This window comes from Eulemur rufifrons, chromosome 4 (genome assembly GCF_041146395.1).
Source record: "Eulemur rufifrons isolate Redbay chromosome 4, OSU_ERuf_1, whole genome shotgun sequence".
Lineage (NCBI taxonomy): Eukaryota > Metazoa > Chordata > Mammalia > Primates > Lemuridae > Eulemur > Eulemur rufifrons.
This window is the reverse complement of record NC_090986.1, coordinates 53,345,552-53,369,685: the sequence shown is the minus strand read 5'-3', so window position 1 is coordinate 53,369,685 and position 24,134 is coordinate 53,345,552. Positions and strand designations below refer to the sequence as shown.

The following is a 24,134-nucleotide window of genomic DNA, read 5'->3' as shown; positions in this document are numbered from 1 at the left end:
AAGGATACAGATGGGCACAGGCTGGGGTGGGAAGGGAGCCCCGCGTGACCGCTAGGTTACACGAGAGGAGTGATCCGATAACTGCCCACTGGATTTTAGGCACTGGCCAGGTCTTTCATAGCACTGGTGTTACCAGATCAAGGGAGGACAGAACTGGGCTCAATCCCCTGGGAGGAGGGCAGGCGGGAATGAGGTGATGAGATCCCAGCTGCTTGCAAGAGACACTGGCTGAGCTCCCATGGGGAGCCAGGGCTCTGACCACGTGGCTAAAGTTGTGTGTGTGAGTGGTGTTGGGAGTTGGGAGTCTGTGTGTGGGAGGTGTTGGCCAGGGGAGAGGAATCTTAAACACCCAGATGGAAGAAGCCAGCTAGGCAGTGTGGCCCCCAGTAGAATTATTTATAGCAGTGGTCCCCAACCTTTTTGGCACCAGGGACCGTTTTCATGGAAGACAATTTTTCCATGGACCAGGGGGTGGGGATTGTTTCAGGATGATTCAAGTGCATTACATTTATTGTGTACTTTATTTCTATTATTATTACATTGTAATATATAATGAAATAATTATACAACTCACCATAGGTTGGGGACCCCTGATTTATAGGATTCTCTTGAATATTTCACATCCTATGGGTTCCTTGGTTGAGAAAGTTGATATGCAGATTCACTATCTTCTCACTTAATTTTGAGGCAGGGCAGGGTAGACAGCAGTTGCAGGGGGACATCAGTCTATCTGGCAAGGAGCTAAGACAGGGACAGGAATTGACGTCAACATGGACAGAGTGTGATTTCTGAAGGGGGAGACTTGTGAATAACCTATGACAGAACAAGTCGAGACAATGTATGATCAAGTGCCATTATATGACAAAGATGAGATAAAAAGGAGGGTATTATAAACATTGATTCGTCTATTAAAGAAATGTTGAGAAAATGCTATGGTTCAAGAACTATTCTAGGTACTGAGGACACAAAGATGAGTGATATCATCACTGTAGCTAAAGAAGCTACCTGTCTGGTAGAGAAACATGACAGTTAAAGAAAAATTAAAGCCTGATGTGTTATATCAGATGCAAGCACCACATCTTATGGAAACTCAGAGGAGGATATCCAGCTCAGCCTGGGAGCTAGGGACAACCTCTCAGAGGAAGAAAGTCACATCAAGTAGGATGTCAGCCCTCCTTTGTAGAGAAAGAGACTGATATCTGGAACAGGGAGTCCTGGTGTTCAAATCCTTTTTAAGGAAAGGTAGGCACAAAAACTAATGTTCAGCTCTGGTCCTAAATCAGTGAAATGAGAGAGTTAGGACAGACCATAGGGATTATGCAGCCAAGTTTTCTGGAACAAAAGTAACCCCAAAGTCCTTCTTTGCCTCCTTCTGTTTTGTCCTTCACCCTGACTCTCACCCAAGAGCAGACCACCCACCTTGGACCCTGTCAGGCTGAGGCTGCAGGGGCCGTCCCCAAGCCCACGGCTCCTCCTCAGCAGCAGATGAGGGAACTGCAAGGATTGCCTGCCCATGGGTTTACCATTTGATCTCTTTTCTCAGCCCAGGGACAACTCCTTTCTTCTCATGGCAATCAATAAGATGCCTTATAAATGACCAACTTTAATAAATATTCCACTACCTTTGGGGAGAGTTTATGAAGGGACAGGGTGAGAGGAGGCCTGACCTCTTCAGAGAGGTCAAGAGTGCTGTGTGCATAAAGTTTTGAAACATAAAGAAAACTAGAAATGGATATTCTTAACCAAGGGAACCATATGCCAAAGATATCAGGCATGAAAGATCCCAGTAAGTCTAGAAAATGCCAAGGAGTGCAGTATGGTTGGACCCTGGGAAGTGAGGGAGGATCATGGGGGGCATCACTCTGTAGAGACTGATGGGTCATTGGATGATTGGTTGGATGCTTATTGCAGAACCATCACTTGCTCATATAAAAAGCCCACTTAAGCTTTTTCTGCAGTTTACTTACTCTATCCTGATTCTCTTCCAGTCCCAGAACTTATTAAAATGAGTGATTAACTACATGCTCACTGCAAATTGAAACGTGTTGGAGAGTGTCCAGGAGGAATGAGGTTCAATTAGCGTGAAGGCAGCATTGTAGTCTTGGGAGAGGACACTATTGGGCACACTGGGCTGAAACTCTGGGATTAAGACAAGAGAGGGCATGAGCCACATTGTAACTCCCAGGCAGCAGACTGGGATGAGAAAGCAGCTCAATGACAGGAAGAGAAGCGAGGTGAATCTGCTTGGTTCAGAGCCTTGAATGAAGGGTAAAGATGGATCATTTTAAGAGCACCTTAGAACAAAGTTATACATAATGACTCCCAACCCAGATCTAAAGAGAGATTTACCAAGATTTTGAGGGAGGCGTACTGTATTGGTTATCATTGGTGTAAAACAAACGAACCCAAAACTTACAGACTTAAAACAACAGTATTTATTATCTCACAGTTTGTGTGTGTCTGGAGTCTGGGCATGGCTAACTGGGTGCTCTACTTTAGGGTCTCTCACAGGCTGCAATCAAAGCGTTAGCTGGGCTGCAGACATCTCAAGGCTCATCTGAGGGAGTATCTGCTTCCATGTTCACTCACGTGGTTGTTGACAGGTTTAGTTCTCTTGCAGATTGTTGGCCAGAGGCCTCCCTCCGTTTTTTTGCAACATGAGCCTCTCCATAGGGCAGCTCACAACGTGGTCTCTGGTGTCCATCCCAGGGCAAACACAGAAGGCTCGGAAATCAGAGCCTTTTGGTAACCTGATCATGCAAGTGACATCCCATCACTTTGCCGTTCTGTTTGCTAGTAGCAAATAGGTCCAGTCAACTCTCAAGGGGGCGTATGTGTGAACAGGTGGGAATCGCTGAGAGCCACCTTAGAAGCTGTTTAGCACAGGCCAGTAAAACACAGGAAGAATAAGCCCCACTAAAACTCTCACCTGGGGGCAACGCTGGAGATGAAGCCTGAGGCTACAGATAAGGGAAAACATTGAGAGGAAGAGAAGAGGAATCCTCCTATTTAGGCATTTAGGAACAAGTGTAGAGAAAAGAAGAGACTCCAGAAGGTGGCAAAGAAGAAATACTGTCAGGATGTCTCAGGAAATATGTGAGACATCTGCTGGGCAAAGAGTTGTAAGAATAGAATTCCATTTTGCTGCTAATGACTTATTAAGCAGAATTCTTCTGAAGCTTGCAAATCTTGAGATTGAACAGTCACAGCTGGATACAGGTTCTCTCCATAAGGCTGGGAAGAGGGCTCCTGACAGGCCCAGACTCCCATCCTCCTGTTTAGCAATCACAAACTTTTTTTGCCTGTAGTATATTTTAATCCCATAAAAAGGCTGGTTGGCCTGCTTATGTTATATTGGTCCACTACTGGAGCAATCATTCTATCCAGGAGGCTGTGGCATTGCGATTGGCTTACCCTGAGACTCATCCCCACCTACGTGGCTAAAGACTGAGGCCCCCTATCCTAGCAGTGATTAGCACTATTCAACAAGTGTTTCCACTTCCTTTCCTGGGCTTGTACATCCTTGTACCATTGGAGTAACTAGTGGCCATGTGACTTTCTTTGGCCAATGAAACTGACCAAGAGTGATAGGTGTTACTTTAAATAAAATGACGTTATTGAGCTATAATTTATATACCATAAAATCCACCCTCTTAAATTAAACAATTCAGTAGTTTTTAGTATATTGATAGAGTTGTGCAACTATCACCACTGACTCCAGAACATTTTTACCACCCCAAAAAGAAACTCCATATCCATTAGCAGCCATTCCTCATTTCCCCCTCCTCTTCTCTCATTAGCCATTAATAATCTATTTTCTGTGTCTATGGATTTGCCTATTCCGGACATTTCATATAATATCTGGCCTTTTTGTGACTGGCTCCTTTCACTTAACATAATGTTTTCAACGTGCATTCATGTTGTAGCATGTATCAGTACTTCCTTCCTTTCTATGGTTGGATAATATTCCATTGTGTGGATATACCACATTGTGCTCATCCATTCATCAATTCATGGACATGTGGGTTGTTTCTACTTGGGGCTGTTAGGATTAATGCTGCTGTGAACATTTGTGTAGAAGTTTTTTTGTGGATGTGTGTTTTCGTTTCTCTTGGTTATACAGGTAGCAGTGGGCTTGCTGGGTCATATGGCAACTCTCTGTCTTTCAAGAAACTGCTGAACTGTTTTCCAAAGCACTTACATCATTTTACATTCTTACCAGCAATGTTTAAGTTTCCAGTTTCTTCATCAATGCTATTTATTTTCTGTTTATAAAATTTAACTATCCTTTCTGGTATCTCATTGTGATTTTGGTTTGCATTTTCCTAATGACTAGTGATGTTGAGCATCTTTTCACCTCCTTATTGGCCATTTATATATCTTCTTTGGAGAAATGTATATTCAAATCCTTTGCCCATTTTTTAATTGGGTTGCTTTTTTATTGTTGAATTATAAGAGTTTTTTTTTTTTTGTATATTCTGGATACAAGTCCTTTGTCAGATATATGATTTGCAAATATTTTCTCTCATTTCTTGGGTTGTCTTCTTACTTTCTTGATAGGGTCCTTCGAAGCTCAAAGTTTAATTTTGACAAAGCCCGATTTATCTATTTTTTTCTCTTATTGCTTGTGTCATATATCAGAAATCTGAGGTCACAAAGATTTATTACTATATTAAGAGTTTTATAATTTTAGTTTTTAAGTCTAGCTTTATGTATTTACTTTTTTTTTTTTTGAGACAGAGTCTTGCTTTTTTGCCAGGGCTAGAGTGACTGCCGTGGCGTCAGCCTAGCTCACAGCAACCTCAAACTCCTGGGCTCAAGCAATCCTTCTGCCTCAGCCTCCCGAGTAGCTGGGACTACAGGCATGTGCCACCATGCCCAGCTAATTTTTTCTATATATATATTTTAGTTGGTCAGATAATTTCTTTCTATTTTTAGTAGAGACGGGGTCTCGCTCTTGCTCAGGCTGGTCTCGAACTCCTGACCTCGAGCGATCCACCCACCTCGGCCTCCCAGAGTGCTAGGATTACAGGCGTGAGCCACCACACCCGGCCCTTAAGTCTAGCTTTACATTTATATTCTGCACTTACATTTTACATTTAGGTCTATAATCTATTTTGAATTAATTTTTGTATATGGTATGAGGCTCAACTTCATTCTTTTTTATGTGGATATCTAGTTATTACAACACCATTTGTTAGAAAGACTATTCTTTTGCCATTGAACTGTCCAGGCAACCTTTTCAAAAGTCAATTGGCCATAAATGTAAAGGTTTAATTCTGGACTCTCAATTCTATTTTATTGATCTATATGTCTAGCTTTCTGCCAGTACATGTGTGTTTCTTCTACGTGCAAGTTTGAAGAGCCAGTGAATGCTCTGCCACACTTTATTCCTCTGCCCCTTCATTGGCAATGCCACTCAAAGAGGCTGGAATCCTAGTCTGAGTTCCAGAGTGATGGTCACATGGAGAAGAGTTCCGAGCAAAGTGCACTGGGACAGACAGTATGAGTGAGAATTAAGCTTTTATTTGAACTTACTAATATCCAAAGTTTGTTTACCGGCCTGTCCTACGGATACAGAACTGCAATTAATGACTCCACATAGAGGGGGGTAGAATCCACCAAAACACCAGAAGAAGGGAAATGAGAAAGTACACTGGACAAGCAAAACTTTAGCTATAGTTTTAAACTCCAAGGGCTTTAAGCTACCTCTCATTGTGTTTTATATTTCTCGATGTAGCCTGGGGAAGTCTTGGTTACCTTACCAACATCAACAGACGTGACTGACTACTATGTCCTGGGTTCTGGGGTGCTAGTAATTCAGTGTACAAATGGCATCTCTACCTGCAGGATCTTACACTTTAATTGGAGATACAGATTATATCATGGAAATTAAAAAATAATACAAGCTACCATGTAACAAGTGGTGCTAGAGAGGCCTAAACAAGAAGAAATGAGGATGAGTTAGCGTAGTTAAGGAGGGCTTCACTGTGTCATGACCGCAGTTGTGCCTTCAGGGACAAGCAGAGGTTGGATAATCACAGAGGAAAAGGAAGATGCATTGGTACAGGGGAGCAGAGGGGTTGGCAGAGAAGCAGCAACCTGCTTGGGAGACAATGAATAAATAGACCTGTAACAAGAAGCTTTGTTGAGAAGTAGACATCAAAACAGTTTGGGGGCTAAATTGAAGAAGTCTGTGAAGAATGAGTCTGAGTTTTATTCTGTAGGGAGTGGAAAAATATGAAAACTTATGGAGTGGGAAAACGATGTTTGTGTGAAATTAATCTTATGGCAGTGACATTGGAAGCAGTGAAGGTAATTTTATTTCATCTTCGTTACCTCCGAAATGACCACTAACATATCTGTTTAATGTATGTGATTTGCCTTAGCTCATCAGTACGGTTCTGTGGCGACCTGGCAGTGCCAATCACGTTGCTGGCATTCTCCAAACTGGAAGCAGCCTAACTGAATATTACCATCTAATATTGGGGGTTTCTAAATTGGGTAGGATAGCACCAGTACACGGAATGATCATGTGTATCAAAATGGTCAAAAAACATACTGAATGTGGGGCTTCAAATTTTTGGATTCACCGGGGCCTTACAAACAGACTCCAGAGACAAATGGTAGACTTTAATAGTGAGGGAAATTGAAGACTCAACCATCTGAATGTGGCAATTATGAGCCATTTTGAGTGAGAGTTAGCAAATATTTTCCCAACTGTCAATTCTGAGAAACATGCAAACAGATTCTGTGTAAGTGAATGCAGCAGTGAACCTGTGTCTCTGCTAAACCACAGAGAAATGAAATAAGCTGATTTAAAATTTCTAAAGGGAACTTAAACCACCTGCTAAGTTGTAGAATTTAATTTGCAAGATGAATACTTGGCAATGTGACACTTCTTTCATAGCTTCATTTGCTGTTTTAATAAAAATGTTCACAATGCTTTGGTTCCATCTGTTAGAGAGAGTGAAAACAGCTAACTGCTATTCAAACAACAAAAAATACAGCTTTCTAGAAAACTATACCCAGTGCCGCCAAAATGTAAAGAGGTATTTATAAATTTTAAACTTCTGCCGCACTTCTAAAAAATGTTGTAGTAATTGCGCTGCATCTTGGACTCAACATATAAATAATTTATGCAAAAATTTTAAATTTAAATTATCCCCCACACTCTAAATGCAAACAAACGCTTTCAAAGTTATCATGACCATGAATCTTACTGCAGCAGGCTACAGATTTTCATTATAACAATTTGTAAGCAAATATTTGGTTATTTTTATAAGCCACAAATCTGGCTGAAGGAGAAAATGATGTATAATAAACAAAAACTGTGCAAACCACAAAGTATGTTTGTCATTACATTTCCAGATTGGAGATAACCATAAGCTATAGTACAGCAGCCTCCCTATTTATTAATTGACTTTCCATAGTTTTTTATTTCTCAGAATAGATCAAGATTTTATAACTTGCAATAAGAATTATTTCTCAAGCACTAACTCCAGTACTTAATACTGTGTAGGCATGTGGTAGGCACAATCGGTATGTTTGCTGAGTCAAAGAAGTACAATAGTAGTCAACGTTACAACAAGGAGAGACAATGCAGGGAGAGATATAAAAATGGCAACAAAATATGGAAAAAAGAAAGAAGAGCCTTTCCAACTCTCTGTCCCATGGAATTGTCTCAGACATTCATTTTAGTTTGTCTTATCTTGAGGTACCGGGTAAAACTGAACAGTTGTTCAGGGAAGAAAACAAAGGCTGACATTAGGAAGTCTGTAGAATGTCCTGTTGTCTTTCCCATGTTCTCGTCCCATCAGAAAACTGTGTATTTACCTTTCCTGCAGAAAGGTAGGGTTATGAGAGTCTCAACTTATGATTCAATCTTGTGTTAGATTCAAGATCTCATGGCCTTATATATCAGTTCAATAGATAGTGAGAGATAGTCTCTTTGAATATTAGTTGTAGATATTTGAGTTTAAACCTAGGCACTTTATAGGTAAAGAAACTGACACCCAGGAGGTTAAATGACTAGTCAGCTAATTACCCACAGAATAGGAAATAGACATTATAGTTCCTTAAGATCATTCTGAATTCTACCTAATTTAAAATTCAAATTAAGAAGGCAATGAACAATAAATAAATGTACTCTATTACCTAGTCATTTCATAACAACAATAAAATTTATGTCTCACTGTCAATTTTAAGGTGGGCGAGAAGCACCTGAAGGAAAGAAACTGTGTTAAATGCAGAGAGGTATTAGTTTTCATACACTTGGTAATGAAGCCTAGACTTGGAGACCAGGCTCTGTCTCATACCAATTGGAAAAGTTTTATAATCTGCTTGGTTCCAAGCCTCCTCATCTGAAAAATGGGCATAATAATTACCCTATCTAGTTCAGATGGTATTGATAGCAAAAATAAAATTAACAAACACTAAAAAGTATAATTTTATTGACTCATAATTGGGACAAAGGGACAAAGAGGAACAAAGAAGAGGAGAAAACATTCTAATATTATCATTGGTAGGGAACTGATACTCATTAGGTAACTAATAGTATCTAAAGAAATAAAGGTAAATAGAAAAATAAAAATATAGGCCTTCCTAAATACCAAAAGAAAAAAAAAAACCCTACATAAACACAAAGGAAACAAATTATATTAACAAGACTTTTAAAAACAACTGTCATTAGATAACATAATATAGAACAATATGACAGACTTAAGACCAGACATATCTATCACAGCAATAAATGTAAAGAAGTTTGACTCACCTATAAAAAATATTTTCAGATTGGAGACCAGAAAAAAAAACTTACTTTGTTCTGTATGTAGGAGACAGACACATTTAAAACTTTCAGAAGCATTGAAATTAAAGTATATCGTTCTTCCTGTCAATATCAGATAAAGGGAAACTCAGAATAAAATTCATTTTATAGCCAGTGTCCTTGGTTATAAAGGGGACAATTGACAATGAAGATATAAAAGTCATGAAAATCTGTGCACCAATCAAAATAGCAGTAACATTCATAAAGCAGAAATGATAGAAATTATGAGGATAAATGGACAAAAATACACTAGTATATAAGACTAAAGTCTTAAAAGATCTAAACAACATTATTAAAAGAAATCCAGTTGATGCCTGTTGAACTCTATTCCTGAAAATAAAAAATACACCTTGTTTTCAAACGGCCATGGAGTAAGTCATAAAAATTAATTAATTATATTTTAGAGCACAGAGTAATCTTCATCAATATATTTGATCACAATCAAACAACTTTGTGATTATAATCAAATAAAAATAGAAATAAATCAGAAAATAAAATAGCCCTTTCATCTGATAATTTAAAAATTTAGGCCGGGCGCGGTGGCTCACGCCTGTAATCCTAGCACTCTGGGAGGCCGAGGCGGGTGGATCGCTCAAGGTCAGGAGTTCGAGACCAGCCTGAGCAAGAGCGAGACTCCGTCTCTACTAAAAATAGAAAGAAATTATATGGACAACTAAAATATATATAGAAAAAATTAGCCGGGCATGGTGGCGTGTGCCTGTAGTCCCAGCTACTCGGGAGGCTGAGGCAGTAGGATCGCTTGAGCCCAGGAGTTTGAGGTTGCTGTGAGCTAGGCTGACTCCATGGCACTCACTCTAGCCCGGGCAACAAAGTGAGACTCTGTCTCAAAAAAAAAAAAAAAAAAAATTTAAAGCAACTTGCGATATGGGTCAAAAAGAGCTATAAACTGAAATTGCAGAATTAAAAAATAATGATAATGAAAACACTATACAACTCAGCTCAAAAAAAACCTCATAGGCCTAAAAAAGGGAGAATAAAAGTAAATAAGTTAAGCTATCAATTCAACATGTTTGAAAAGAAAAACAAAATAAACTGAAGAAAACAAAAAGAAGTATTAATAAAGACAAAAGATTAATGAGTTTAGAAATAGAAAAATAGAACTGATAAATCTAAAATCTTAGTCTTTGAGGTAGAAAAAAAGAGTATACAAACTAGCTAGCTTAATAAAGGAAAACACATAGGGAAAGTATAACTACATAAATTAATAAATGACAGTGGGAAAGTAACCTCAGAAGGAGGACATTCAAAGAATTCTGAGATTACTTTCCTCAACTCTATGCAAATAAATTGAAAAACCTGGATGAAATGAATAAATTACCATAAAAAGATAGAGAATGTAAACAAACCAATTTCTAAGAAGAAATAGCAGTTGTCAAAGAGTGATCTTCTTAAAAAAATTACCAGGCCTAGACAATTTTACAGGAATTTTTGTAAAACGTTTAAAAATAGGCAACTCCAATGCAATAGGAGCTGTTCGAAGCATGGAAAAAAACTAAAATTCCAAATCTATTTTTTTCATAAATTTGCAAGGCCTATATAAAAACACACTAAAACACAAAGTAAGGACACATATAGAACACTTGAAGTAATGGAAAGACATTATCATGTGCTTGATTAGGATTCAAATCAGTTTCCTCTAAGTTAATTTGTTAATTTAATGTGATCTCAATGAAAACACAACAGATTTATTTTACCTATACAAGCTGCTCCTAAATTTCACGTAGAAAAATAGAAAAGCAAGAATAAAACATGAAGATTCTCTCTCTCTTTTTTTTTCTGGCTAAGTTTTATTTATTGTGAGGCATTACAACCATCTGAAAAATTAACTATCTAACAAGGTCTTTCTTGTTAAACTGTTTTTTAAGTTTCAATTTCCTACTGATACCTAATTCTTTTTTTTTTTAATTTCAGACTATTACAGGGGTACAAACGTTTTGGTTAGATAAATTGCTTTTGTACCATTTGAGTCAAAGTTATAAGTGAGTCTGTCCCCCAGATAGTGTATATTGTACCCGTTAGGTGTGAATTTACCCATCGCCTCCTCCTCCCACCCGCTTGATTTCTGATTAATGTTATTTCCATATGTGCACATAAGTGTTGATCGATTAGTTCCAATTTAATGGTGAGTACATGTGGTGTTTGTTTTTCCATTCTTGTGATACTTCACTTAAAATAATAGTCTCCAGTTCCCTCTAGGTTAATACAAGAGGTACTAGTTCACCATTTTTCATGGCTGAGTAGTACTCTATGATATATATATACCACATTTTATTAATCTACTCATTAATAAAATATTGATGGGTACTTGGGTTGTTTCCGTATCTTTGCGATTGTGAATTGTGCTGCTATAAACATTCGAGAGCAGGTGTCTTTTTTATAGAATGTCTTTTTTTCCTTTGGGTAAATACCCAGTAGTGGGATTACTGGATAAAATGGTTGGTCTACTTTTAGATCTTTGAGGTATCTCCTTTCCACACAGGTTGCACTAGTTTGCAGTCCCACCAGCAGCATATAAGTGTTCCTATCTCTCTGCATCCACACCAACATTTGCTGTTTTGGGACTTTTTGATAAATGCCATTCTCACTGGAGTTAAGTGATATCTCATTGTGGTTTTGATTTGCATTTCCCTGATGATTAGAGATGTTGAACTTTTTTTCATGTTTGTTGGCCATTCATCTATCTTCTTTAGAAAAGTTTCTGTTCATGTCTTTTGCCCACATTTTAATGGGGTTGTTTGATCTTTTCTTGCTGATTTGCTTGAGTTCTTTATAGATTCTAGTTATCAGCCCTTCATTGGAAAACATGAAAATTCTTAAAAAAAAGAATAATGATGTGGAACCTTAATCATACCAGATATTGATATATTACAAGACTTACAGACAAATGAATAGATAAGAACCAAAATTTCAGATATAGAGACAAATATGTATTATAAATTAGTATATGATAGATGCGGCTTCTGAAACCTGTTGAGAAAAGGACTAATCAAAAAATGGTGTTGGAGAAACTAGGTGCTTTCTGAAAAAAAAATTACAAAGATACTTCACACTTTGTGGTAAACAAAATTCCCAGATGACCCCCAAGCTTCCTGCCTCCTACTGTATATGTCCTATACAATCCCATCCACTTGATTATGGGCAGGACCTACAAATATGTGTCACTTCTGTGGTTAGATTACATTTTATGGAAAAAGTAGAAAGATTTTGCAGATGTGATTAGGCTTCTAATGAGCTGACTTTAAATTAATCAAAAGGGAAATTGTCTTGGGTGGGCCTAATCTAATCAGGTGAGCCCTTTAATGGAAGATGAGAGATTCTCCTGCTGGCCTTGAAGAAGTGAACATCTATGTTTTAAGGGGGTCACATAGTAAGGACTGTAGGGCCTCTCGGAGTTGAGAATGATCCTTGGCTGATCGCCTGCAAGAGTAGGGTCCAATAATCACAAGGAAGTGAATTCTATGAACAACCACATAAGCTTGGAAGAGAACTCCAAACTCCAGAAGAGATAACAGCCTGGTAAACCCTGATTTCAGCCTTGTGAGACTCTGAGCAGAGGACCCATCTAAACCATGCCTGGCCTCCTGATCCATGGCAACTTTAAGATAATATTTGTATGTTGTATTAAATCACTGAGTTGTGGTAGTTTATTACACAGCAAGAAATAACAAATATACACCTAATAACCTGAATTCCAGAAGGATGAGAGAATTAAATATATAAACTCAACCCATGATGTAGCACAGAACATAAATAAACATTCGTGGGATGTCAATAATTTATTCAATAATATTTTAAGGAGTTGTTTAGTTGTTTTAGGTGGGACTGTTGAATTTTCTAGCTTAGAGTTATCAGAAATGAAAATTTCTGACAATTTAAAAATTAAGAATGAGAATACCAAAGAGGGAAAAATTCTATGAGATACAGCCGAAGCTCTATTTTCAATGAATAATGCACACAACTAACAAGTTGGGGGAAAAACTCAAAAAACATAAACAAAAAGAAAGCAGGAGGAACTTATTAATAAATTTATAATTTAAAAAGATTTTAAAATACAACAACAAAATAGACAAAAACAAAAATAGAATCGATATGTAAAATCTTTAAAACACCTAAGATAGACAAACATCAAAAAAATATGACCAATGAAGAAACAGAGAAAAGAGAAATATATATCACTAGGAAAGAAGAGCTATAAGCAAACATTCATAGAAAAATCTTTAAATAATGATAAAATTCTAAGTATAAATAATCATTTAGTAAACATAATGAGAAAAGATATTCCATTCAAAATAGCATAAATTACCTACAAATAAGCTTAATAAGAATGGAAAAAAAGAAAGCATAGCTTTTTAATATAGACTCTAAAAAAGACTTGAAAAATGAGACACATACTGTGCTTCTGAATGGCAAGGCTACATATTATAAATATTGTGATTCTTTAATTTAATCTATACATTTAATACAATTCCCACCAAAATTTCATTTGAAGTTGAAAGACTAGATTAAGAAATTTAAAAAAAAAAATCATGGAGTTACTCTACCAGATACTAGATAAATAGATGAATAGTAATACTAACATTAACAAGATTAGTAATGAAGTTCACCATGTGCCAGGAATTGTGTGGAGTAATTCACAATTATCTCATTTTATTCTTGCCATACTCTTTGAGGATGTTACTACTATCATTTTTACAGATGAAGGAATTGCACATCAAAATCATATTAGATAGCATGTAAATCAGAGCATCAGCTTGGTTTTTAACCCATGCCATCTGAACATAAGGCCATCCTTTTTTTTTTTTTTTTTTTGAGACAGGATCTTCTCTGTTGACCAGAGGTAGAGTGCAGTGTGGTGATCATAGCTCACTATAACCTCCACCTCCTGGGCTCAGATGACCTCCTGCCCCAGCCCCCCAAGTAGCTAGGACTATAGGTGCACCCTACTGTGTCCAGCTAATTTTTTAAATTTTTATTCTTGCTATGTTGCCCAGGCTGGTCTCAAACTCCTGGCCTCAAGCAATCCTCCCACCTCAGCCTCCCAAAGTGCTGGGATTACAGGTGTGAGCCATTGTACCTGGCCAAGGCCATCCTTTTAATTGTCACAAATACAGCCTCAAGTTCATATTGCTGGCAAAAGGATGGACCAATAATAACTGGCGTTGGGACAACTGACACATCATTTGGAAGAGAATATAGTTGGATCCTTACTTCCTATCTGACAGTGAAGCAAGTTCCAGAGGGATTAAATGGAAACAATTTGCATAAAAATATACAAGAGAACAATAGATATAATTTTCACTCATATAAGCTTCGGGAAGGAAAAATAACATTAAAGAGAGTAACTTCTAGGTAGGAATAAAAAAAATTAAGCAAACAAATATTAAAGCTCATTAACAGATTCAACAGAAAAAATATTGTGAGGACCGGCTCAGTGAGATTATAAAAGGGGCAATGTTGATGACTTGGTATGGAAATGTAGAGAACGACTGGGAAATTACATGGAGGTTTATTGGTTGGCAGAAGATTTAAAATTATTCCAAGAAGCTCCAGGGAGCATAATTACTACTTCAATTAGTCATTCAATAAATGTTTATCTAGTCTGTGCTCTCTACTAGGTGCTAGGGGCACAGTGGTGAACAAGACACGGAGCATATGTTCTAATTGTGGGAGAGTATAAATTAAGGAGAGAAAGACAGAGTGGGAGAGGGAAGAGCTATACCAAAATTTAAACTGGATGGGGTGACTACTTGTCAGTGACTGGCCATAGAAGACTCGTGTGAGGAGGTAAAATTGAAGCTGAATCTGAATGACAAGAAGCCAGATGATTCTGTGGCAAGAAGTCATTACAAATGAGGGCAGAAACAAGGTGACCAGTTGGGAAGGTATTGCAGTAGTCTAGGTAAGAGATGATAGTGCCTTGGACTAGGGTGGTAACAATGAACATAGAGAGAAGTGAGTGTACTTGAAGTATGTTTTGGAAGTAGATGGACAAGACGTTCGTTGATTTGGAGGCCAAGGGAATAAAAAGAATCAGTGATAATGCCAATAATTTTGATGCTACCAACTGGTTCTGGGTGGTTGGCACTGCTATTTACTTAGATGCCAAAAGTTGAGAGCAAAGCAGATAGTTTAGGATGGAGGGTAGGTAGGTAGAATGTGAGAACTGGAAATTATGTTCTACCATGGTACGTTTGAGAGGCCAAAGACATCGAAGAGGGATGTCAAATAGGCAAAGGTGAGAGGATGGACTGGGGACACAGAGATCTGTGTGCCATTATCATATAGATGGCATTTAAAAGCCTAGACAAAAACCTCTAGGGCAAGACTGTAGGTAGAAAAGAGATGGATGTCCAGAAAATAACCTTAGAGTACTCCAACATTTAGAGCAGCTGAGAAGAGGTGAGCCCGTCAGAAGCCCAGGAAGAAATGGCCAGTGAATTTGGGGCAAAACAATAGGGGGTGGTGTCATGGAAGCCAAGAGAAGAGTTTCAAAGAGGACAACGTGGTCAACTGCTTTGAATGCTACTGAGAGGTAAGTAAGAGGAGAAAAGTGACTATTTGCTCCGGCAACATGAAGTTATTGGTCATCTCTGTGAGAGTAGTCTTAGGACAGTGGAGGGAGCTGAAACCCAGCCCTAAGTTTACTTCCTCTCAGTTTCATCCTCATGCTACTGGGGCAGGTGTTCATAGGCTCATCTTGAGTCACTTGTCCATCCCATGGAATCACTGGAGCAGGGAGGCGAGATAGCATTAATAGCCCAGCTTAGGCTAAGTGCTCACACGGGGATCCACCACTCTGTCCAAAGAAGTGAATTCACGGAGCGGGAGTCCACAACCAAGAAATCACCCCTGTGCTCCAACACACAAAAAGTATGCAAATCTTTCTCTATTTCTAAAATAAGTTAGGAGGAGCAAAAATGTGGGTAATAAATATCTAGATCCAAGGTCAAGGCTCAATCTCAGCCTTATTTATATGGTACAAATACTCTGTAAATGGCAACACAAAAAGTATTAAGTACTTAACATTCTTGACTCATCTTTCTCCTATTATGTTTAATCTAGAGTCAAGTTAATTTGATTTAATGATCATATCATAAGCTTATCTAATTCTTATTTTCAGGTATTATCCTTTAATATATTGTGAACTCTGTGTTTAACTAAGTGTAGAGAATTGCAAAATGAAGATAATAGGGTGATTAATTTGAGCACAATAAGTACAAGTTAAGTTTTAACAGTGCTATAGTGTACATAAGTATTTCTCTGAATTATCTCTTAAAATATAGTTAGACTATCCCATTTAATCATAACATGCTTAACCTGCTTTTAAATGAGTTAAGACCACTAACTTTTTTAATTCTGTCTTAGAAGTTAGGTAAATTTGTTTAAGAAGTCAAAAAAGTGAAATAGAAATGATTAGTCTATATGAAATTTAACTCTTCATGTTTACACCTTAAAACTGTTCATTCTATTTTACTGATGAACTGTAATTCTACTTAACAACACTCCTTTCTTTTCATTTTTAGTTTCTAAGAGAAGGTGTATTTAAGTAATTATTGATAAATTACTCTAACATGAACACAATTTTTGGAACTTTTATTACTTATAGTCACAAAAATTCCTGGTAAAGGAATTAAAATTAAGATATGTCAAATAGGTTCTTGTAAGTATTTCACAATCCATCTATTGGTCTCAAGAACCTAATGATGACCAGGCGTGGTGGCTCACATTTGTAATCCTAGCACTCTGGGAGGCAGAGGCAGGAGGATCGCTTGAGCTCAGGAGTTTGAGACCAGCCTGACCAAGAGCAAGACCTCATCTCTACTAAAAATAGAAAAATTAGCTGGCACCTGAAGCCCCAGCTATTCGGGAGGCTGAGGCAGAAGGATTGCTTGAGCCCAGGAGTTGTAGGTTGCTGTGAGCTAGGCTGAAGCCACGACACTCTACTCAGGGCAACAGAGTGAGACTCTGTCTCAAAAAAAAAGAACTTAATGACAGTGGGGGGAAGGAAGGGACATAGAAAGTTAACTAATCTTTTTTTTTTTTTTTTAAATAAAACCGTGTGATGAAACAAGAGTTCTGATCCCACATGTAGATACTACACCTGTAGTTATCATACTGATCGTTGTACTGACATTATGGGCATTGTGGAGATCAATTATTATACCATGGACCTGAATGGGAAGTCTACTTGCCTTCCATAGATGTTTGAATTGCAGCTAAAAGATGAAATCACTAATCAGGCAAATCACTGTGGCCATTCAAGTTGTTTGGGAAAGTCCTAGTAACTCCATCCTTCTCAGCAGGTGCAGGTGCAGATGCAGGTGCAGGCTTCCTCCTTACCCACAGGTTCCCTCCGCTGCACACTCCGTTGTATCAGGGCCATTCTCCACTCTGTGTCCACTCCCTCGTCCTTCATGGCCTCATGGCAGACCCATTAATTTCCATCCTGCTCCATCCCTGCTTAGCGTTGTGCTCCTGGATCAACTCACCTGGGACTCAGGCCTTGATTTATTCCAGCCTAGGTCAATAAATATTTGTTCAATCTAACTTAATTTTAATAATGAGTTTTCACTTCCAAGATAGTTAATGTTTACAAATTTGCTTGTTGACATAACTAGTTTTGTTGATTGTTTCCTCTTGTTATAATAGCTTTGGATTTTGTGGATAAACCTCCTGTGTATCGTAAAATATTTATAATGTTACATTATCTTTAGATTTTCCTATTACCTATGTATCTGTTCTCTTATTTAAAACATTCAAAGAACTGGAAGCAATGCCTTTGTATTACTTTTCGATTGCCACTGTAACAAATCACTACAAATTTAGAGGCTTAAAAGAGCACAAATTTTTTATCTTAGAGTTCTGGTGGTCAGAAGTTTGAAATGGGTCTCCAGGGACTAAAATCAAGGTGTTGTCAAGACTGCATTCCTTCTGGGGGCTCTGGGGCAGAACACGCTCCTTGCCTTTTCCAGCTTCTTGAGGCTGCTTGTATTGCTTGGCTCGTGGGCGGCATGACTCTTCCCTTTGCTTCTGTCCTCACATGCCTTTCTCTAACTCTCCCACCTCCCCAATATGAGGACCCCTGTGATTACGTTGGATCCACCTGGATAATCCAGGTGACTCTTTCATCTCAAGATCCTTACCTTAATCACAACTACAAAGTCTCTTTTGCCCTTTATGTAAAGTAGCATATTCACACATTCTGGGGATTAGACACGGACATCTTTGGGGGGAACATTATGCAGCCTACCACAGCATTAATTACTGTTATACCAGACAACCTTTCCTTTATATAAGGAAATATATAAAATTGAGATCAGACTTTAACATGCTAATTAAACTTTAATATTAAAAGACTGAACGTGCGTAGAAACAAAAGTTATGAAGCCAGTTGGTAATGAGATTACGTGAAATCAAGAGTTAATATAATAATTAACCAAATTCAAGTTTAAGAGAAAACATAAATGGAATATTGTTTTGAAGCCCAGGTCTACCTAATCCAGTAACTACCCAGAGATAATTTGTTTGAGACTTTAGCTTTCTGTCGTATCAGCTAGAATCTCAAAAGTACTATCAAGCCATGGGCATTTTATGTTTCTGGTCATTTCGTTTTGCAAATACATGCATGGTCCCCCCAAAGTTAGAAAACTTAAAAGGGTATGTGGTGACGAGTAAGTCTCCAAACCCTCTGTCTTCTAGTTGCTTGGGTTCTTTCAGAGGCAACAAGTCACTAGTTTTCTCTTCAACAGTGGTTTTGTTTATTCTTTCCAGAAATTACTTTCAGAAATTACTTACTCCAGAAATTACTTAATCATTGTAGAAGTTTCTCTCCAGAATCATTGAGGCATTAGAAAGTTAATCTATGCATACTTTTTTATTTATAAAACTATCTCTATACCAGTTAGATAGTTATTTAAAATAATTTCTATGAATACTTGAGACCTCCTTTTTCTTTTCTTTTCTTTCTTTCTTTCTTTCTTTTTTTTTTTTTTTTAACAATTTTTGGTGTTACTCTCTGATAAAGTATGTACTGCCTGACAATCTACAGTATGTCCTTTGGTATTTAGGTCCTTGATCATGCTGTAATTTTTACCTTTAATTATCCCCCCAGAAGGACCAGTTGCCAGTAGCCATGTGGATATCAAAGCATTGGTTCTGGAGGCAGCACCTTGGCTCAACGTCTGGCTCCTCCAGCTTCGACTTCTTTGACTTTGGCCTCTTTTGCTTTGTCTCTTCATGTGTAAAAAGGATAGCTACCTCCCAGTTTATTATGAGAATTAAATGAGAGTAATGTTAAATGAGAGTTATGTTAAATACTTCATAAAGCAGCTAGTATTCACTTAGTATTCACTTAGTATTTAGTAAACAATTATATTAATATTTCTGAAGAACTCCAGTAGGTGTGCAAGGATTATCCTTTTGTATTTGCCCTACTTATCTTAGGTGCTAGTGATTACTATTATTCTACATTTAATAAATTTACCCAATATGGAAGAACAATTACTGGCCTATAATTCTCAAGAGTTACCACAACTATCAGTAGTGTTTATTGTCTGCTAGTCTTCATGCTAGTGTGTTGTTGATACTTTAAGATTTTGAGCTTCACAAAAACCTTTGAAGTAGGTTGTGCTATTGCCATCACACTCATTTCAAGGGTGGGAACCTAAGGATTAGAGAGGTTGAATAATTTGCCCAACAAGTTAGTAACAAAGCCAGGATTTGAACCCAGGCAGACTAAGTCCAGTATAAACAGTTAAAGATTCTGAAGAATAGCACCATAACTTAACTACTGCTAACTTGAGGCTAGGACACGTAGCTTCCAATATATATAGTTACCAACTACCTTTCACTTTCCAAAAACGATATGGAAATGAGAAGTTCCCACATGTCTTTCTCGTGAGCAAACGCCTCATTTTCTCTCTCTCTATTCTCCGCTGTGCATGTTTTACAGCGCGATTAAGTGCCTATCTAGCAAGAGTCTTACCTTTCAATATTTTAAAAACTTATCATGGATATTTTACATTTTTATTAGTTTTTTTAAATTAAACTTTTTATTTTGAGATAATCATAGATTCACATACAGTTGTAAGAAATAATGCAGAGAGGTCCCATGAACACTTTACTCAGTTTCTCCCAATGGTAACATCTTGCAAAACAATAAGCAATATCATAATGAGGATATTGACATTGGCACAATCCATCAATCTTATTCAGATTTCTCCAGTTCCACTGGCACTTTGTGTGTGTGTGTGTGTTTAGTTCTATATAACACTGATACTTGTTTTCAATTTTTTACATTGACAAATAAGAATTGTACAGAGTCATGGGGTACATAGTAGTGTTTTGATACATATAACATATAGTGATCAGTTCAGGATAACTAGCATTCAATTATCTCAAACATTTATCATTTATCTGAGTTGAAAGCATTCAATATCCCCCTTCTAGCTAGTTGGAACTACATATTATTGTTAACTATAGTCATCCTATGGTGGCATAGAATGCTTATAGAACTTATTCCTCACTCTATCTAGCTGTAATTTTGTGTCCTTTAACAAATCTCTAACTATATATCATTGATATTTTAATTCAAGGTGAGCCCATGATTTTTTTTCCTCACGTAATTTAATTTTCACATCATTTTCGGCTTGGGCAATCTTTACATTTTTAAAGAGATGCTCTATCCTTTTCTGTAATAGTTTCTTTGACGTTGCGTTTTTTTTAGACATTTTAATCAACCATGAAGAATTTTTTTGTTCCAGAAACCTAGTCTTTTTAATTCATGCCACACATTTTTTTGAGCTTCCAGTGAGTTGTTTTTAAATTATCTGTAGAGAGCCTGTGGCTTATTTCCTTTAAATTAACCCATGATTATTTTCCTAATACATGCACTTATTTTATTGTATTTGTTAAATAAAGTAAGTGCTGTAGGTTTTTTTTTCCCCCTTAAGTTTACTCATATTGTGATAGTTCATATAGTAATGGTACACTTTCAGATTTTCAATAGATAGGACTTTCTATTCTTACTTTGGTCCAGATCTAATAAAATTCATTTCTTTTCTGGGTGCTAACATTACCTATTCTGAAAATCAGAGAACTGAGTAATTTATCCTGTGTAAAAACTTATCCTCAAAAATCTCATCTAGGCTGGGTGCGGTGCCTCATGCCTGTAATCCTAACACTCTGAGGAGGCGAAGGTGGTAGGATTGGTTGAGCTCAGGAGTTCAAGACCAGCCTGAGTAAAAATGAGACCCCGTCTCTACTAAAAATAGGAAAATTAGCTGGGCATGGTGGTGCACACCTGCAGTCTCAGCTACTTGAGAGATTGAGGCAGGAGGATTGCTTGAGCCTAGGAGTTTGAGGTTTCAGTGAGCTATGATGATGCCACTGCACTCTACCTGGGGCAACAGACTGAGACTCTGTCTCAAAACAAACAAACAAAAAACTCATCTACATTAGGTATTGTCAGCATAAATGTTTTATGGCACTGCAATCTTTCTGAGTTCTCTATAGTTTGTAGCTTGGCCTATATCCCATTGGCTTTTTTCTTTCTAGTCAGCTTTTGAGATGAAAATGAAGGCAAAATTATCACTTGCCATTCCAATTCAATGCTTTGAATTTTAATCTTCCCATTTTGTTTTTAGAATCTATTATTATTTATTAAGTAGGTAGTGTTAGTTCCACTATCTGATATAAAGAGATAGGAACTCCAGATCTCTTGAATCCTCAAGCAACAAGCTACTGTTATGCAGTCACGAGACATGAAGATCATCTAACACAGGGACACACCTGTTAGAAACTACAGAGTGATAACCCATAAGCCACATCCAGTTTGTAGGTATTTTTTTCTTAGCCTGAGTGATGTTGGCTAGCATAGTGCTTTTAAAATGTTTCAATTAATTGACAAAACTTAAAAAAAATCAAGAGATTTCACATAGAAACCAGATTTCCAATTTCCGTTGAAAAATTAAGATGTTTGGTAGGGATGACGAGTGGAGGGGCAGCTGCCCACTTTAGACAGAGCAGCTACTCCAATCAGCCACAGCCCACCACTTACTCCTGTCTCTATCCCTGAAGACGAGTGACATTGGTCATTTATTATGGCAGTTGTGCCGTTGTTTTCCATAGGCCTGGTCTTCCTGGCTTATTCATGTTACCTGCCTGAAATACTCAAGCCTGATGCCCGGATTTTGGTTAAAACTCCTATCTGGTTACCTGCTTGGTACTGTAGTTGAATATGAGACCCAGGAGACTTCCTTCAGATTACACCAGAGGTAGGTTGGGGGCCTTGGTCATCTTTAGTGGGATTAAGCCACTCTCCCTGGCCCCCTGGTACTTCACCTATAAAGTAAGGTAGAGAAAAAGAGAATCCTCTCTTTAAGAACTGGAGAGGAGTTTGCATGTCTTCTCTCCTACCCAGCTGTCCACTAAACTTTCCAAAGCTAAGGCATCCTCAATAAGAATTCTGCTGGCAACCTCTATGGAAAAAAGTACGGAGATTTCTTGAAGAACTAAATATAGACTTACCATTCAACCCAGCACCCACCTATTGGGTATCTACCCAAAAGAAAGGAAGTCATTTATCAAAAAGATACCCACATTCGAATGTTTATTGCAGCACAATTCACAGTCGCACAGATGTGAAATCAACCTAAGTGCCCATGAATTCATAAGTGGATTAACAAAATGTGGTGTATGTATATACCATGGAGTACTACTCAGCCATAAAAAGGAATGAATTAATATCTTTTGCAGCAATTTGGATGGAACGGGAGACCGTTATCCTAAGTGTAGTATCTCAGGAATCAACAAACACCACATGTACTCTCTAATAATTTGGAACTAATCAATGGACACACATGGGCACAGAGAGAAGTAAAAGTCATTGGAAATCAAGAAGTAGGGGAGGCAGGAAGGGGTAAAAACCTACCTAACAGGTACAATCAACACTACTAAGGTGATGGGCATACTAATAGCCCTGACTTAAGCATGATAAAAACTATCCATGTAACAAAAACATTTGCACCCTCTTAATATTTTGGAATTTTTAAAAATGACAAAATAGAAAAGAATTCTGCTGGTAAACAGCCCCGTGCTTGCTCTAAGTTATCCCAGTACCCTGAAGGACTACAGCATTTAAGTTGGGATAGGGTGGAGTTCCCATACAGGAAACACCCTCAGCCTCCTCCTTGACAGCTAGTCACAGTTAGGGGAAGAGAGGGAAGAAAGCCAGCCCCGTCACCTAGGAAGGGAGGGGATTGATGGTCTCACTAGAATTCTATGGACTATATCTTTGAAATTTCCACTACAATATTTTCCCCTAATACTAAGACCTAAATCTGGTGTACTTGGGACTACATTTTGTCCTTGACTCTTTTCACTAGTTGGAGTGAATAGGGTTAGGAAAAAGCTGGTTTCTCCTAGAAGTTAGTACGCCACTGACACTTTAGGGTATTAAAATTGGAGTGTCAATTGCTGTTCTTCACGTCATATTGCTTGTGTATGCATGGCTTTAAAACCTTAGGGTTTTGGTCCGTTAAATACTGCAAACTTTGATTTTTGAACTGTCCTCAGGGTTTTGAGAATCATTTGTTAGTCTCACTATTTTGATACCCACCAGGGAAAATATCCAACCTGCTATGGAACAGGATCGTTAACCGAAGCAGCCACTATGAGAAGGAAAGTGCATAATGTTATAAATGAAGTCACTGCCATGAAATAATACAGATGTATTCTTTTCAGTGAATTCTGTGCAAACACCCAGTCAAGCTGAGACTTCCCTGATTATGTACAGGGAATGTATTCAGAAAATCACCAGCTGGGTTTTTCAGTGGTTTAAAAGCTGCTGTGCTGTAGCATTCCGGAATAAAATAAGTAAATACCACCTACCAACCAGTCAAGTTTTTTTATGCAACATCCCTTTACTTCAAAGCTTATAATGAAATTGATTTTCAGTGCTTTTTCATTTCAACTTGCAAGCCCCATGAATAACTACTCTAAAATAATTTCAACTTAGGAATGTTCAGGAACTGGTGAGAAATTGATAGTGACTGTTTTATGCTTAGCTAAGAGATATCGAATAAAAATGTAAAGGAAGAACTTGCTGTGTTTAGATGAGAAGAACCATATGATAAGGAGGCAAGGAGCCAGAAATGATTTTCCATGATAAACAGAGTAATTTAAAACTTTCTTTAATTTGTAGTGGGACTGAACCCTCACACAAATGAGGCTTCACTGCCTGGCTGAGGCTGTAAATCAGGTTCTAATGTGTTTGTTCCTGGAATGC

The 24,134-nt window shown here is 37.8% G+C and overlaps 1 protein-coding gene across 1 annotated transcript in view; it reads left to right on the top strand.

Annotated features, from left to right (window-relative positions):
* The first annotated feature begins 448 nt into the window (after positions 1–448).
* Positions 449–24,134, top strand: part of TDRD3 (tudor domain containing 3) — a 173,171-nt gene continuing 149,485 nt past the window's right edge. The window contains exon 1 of the mRNA XM_069467185.1: positions 449–471. The gene's annotated coding sequence lies outside the window, so the exon portion shown is untranslated. The remainder of the gene's footprint in view (positions 472–24,134) is intronic.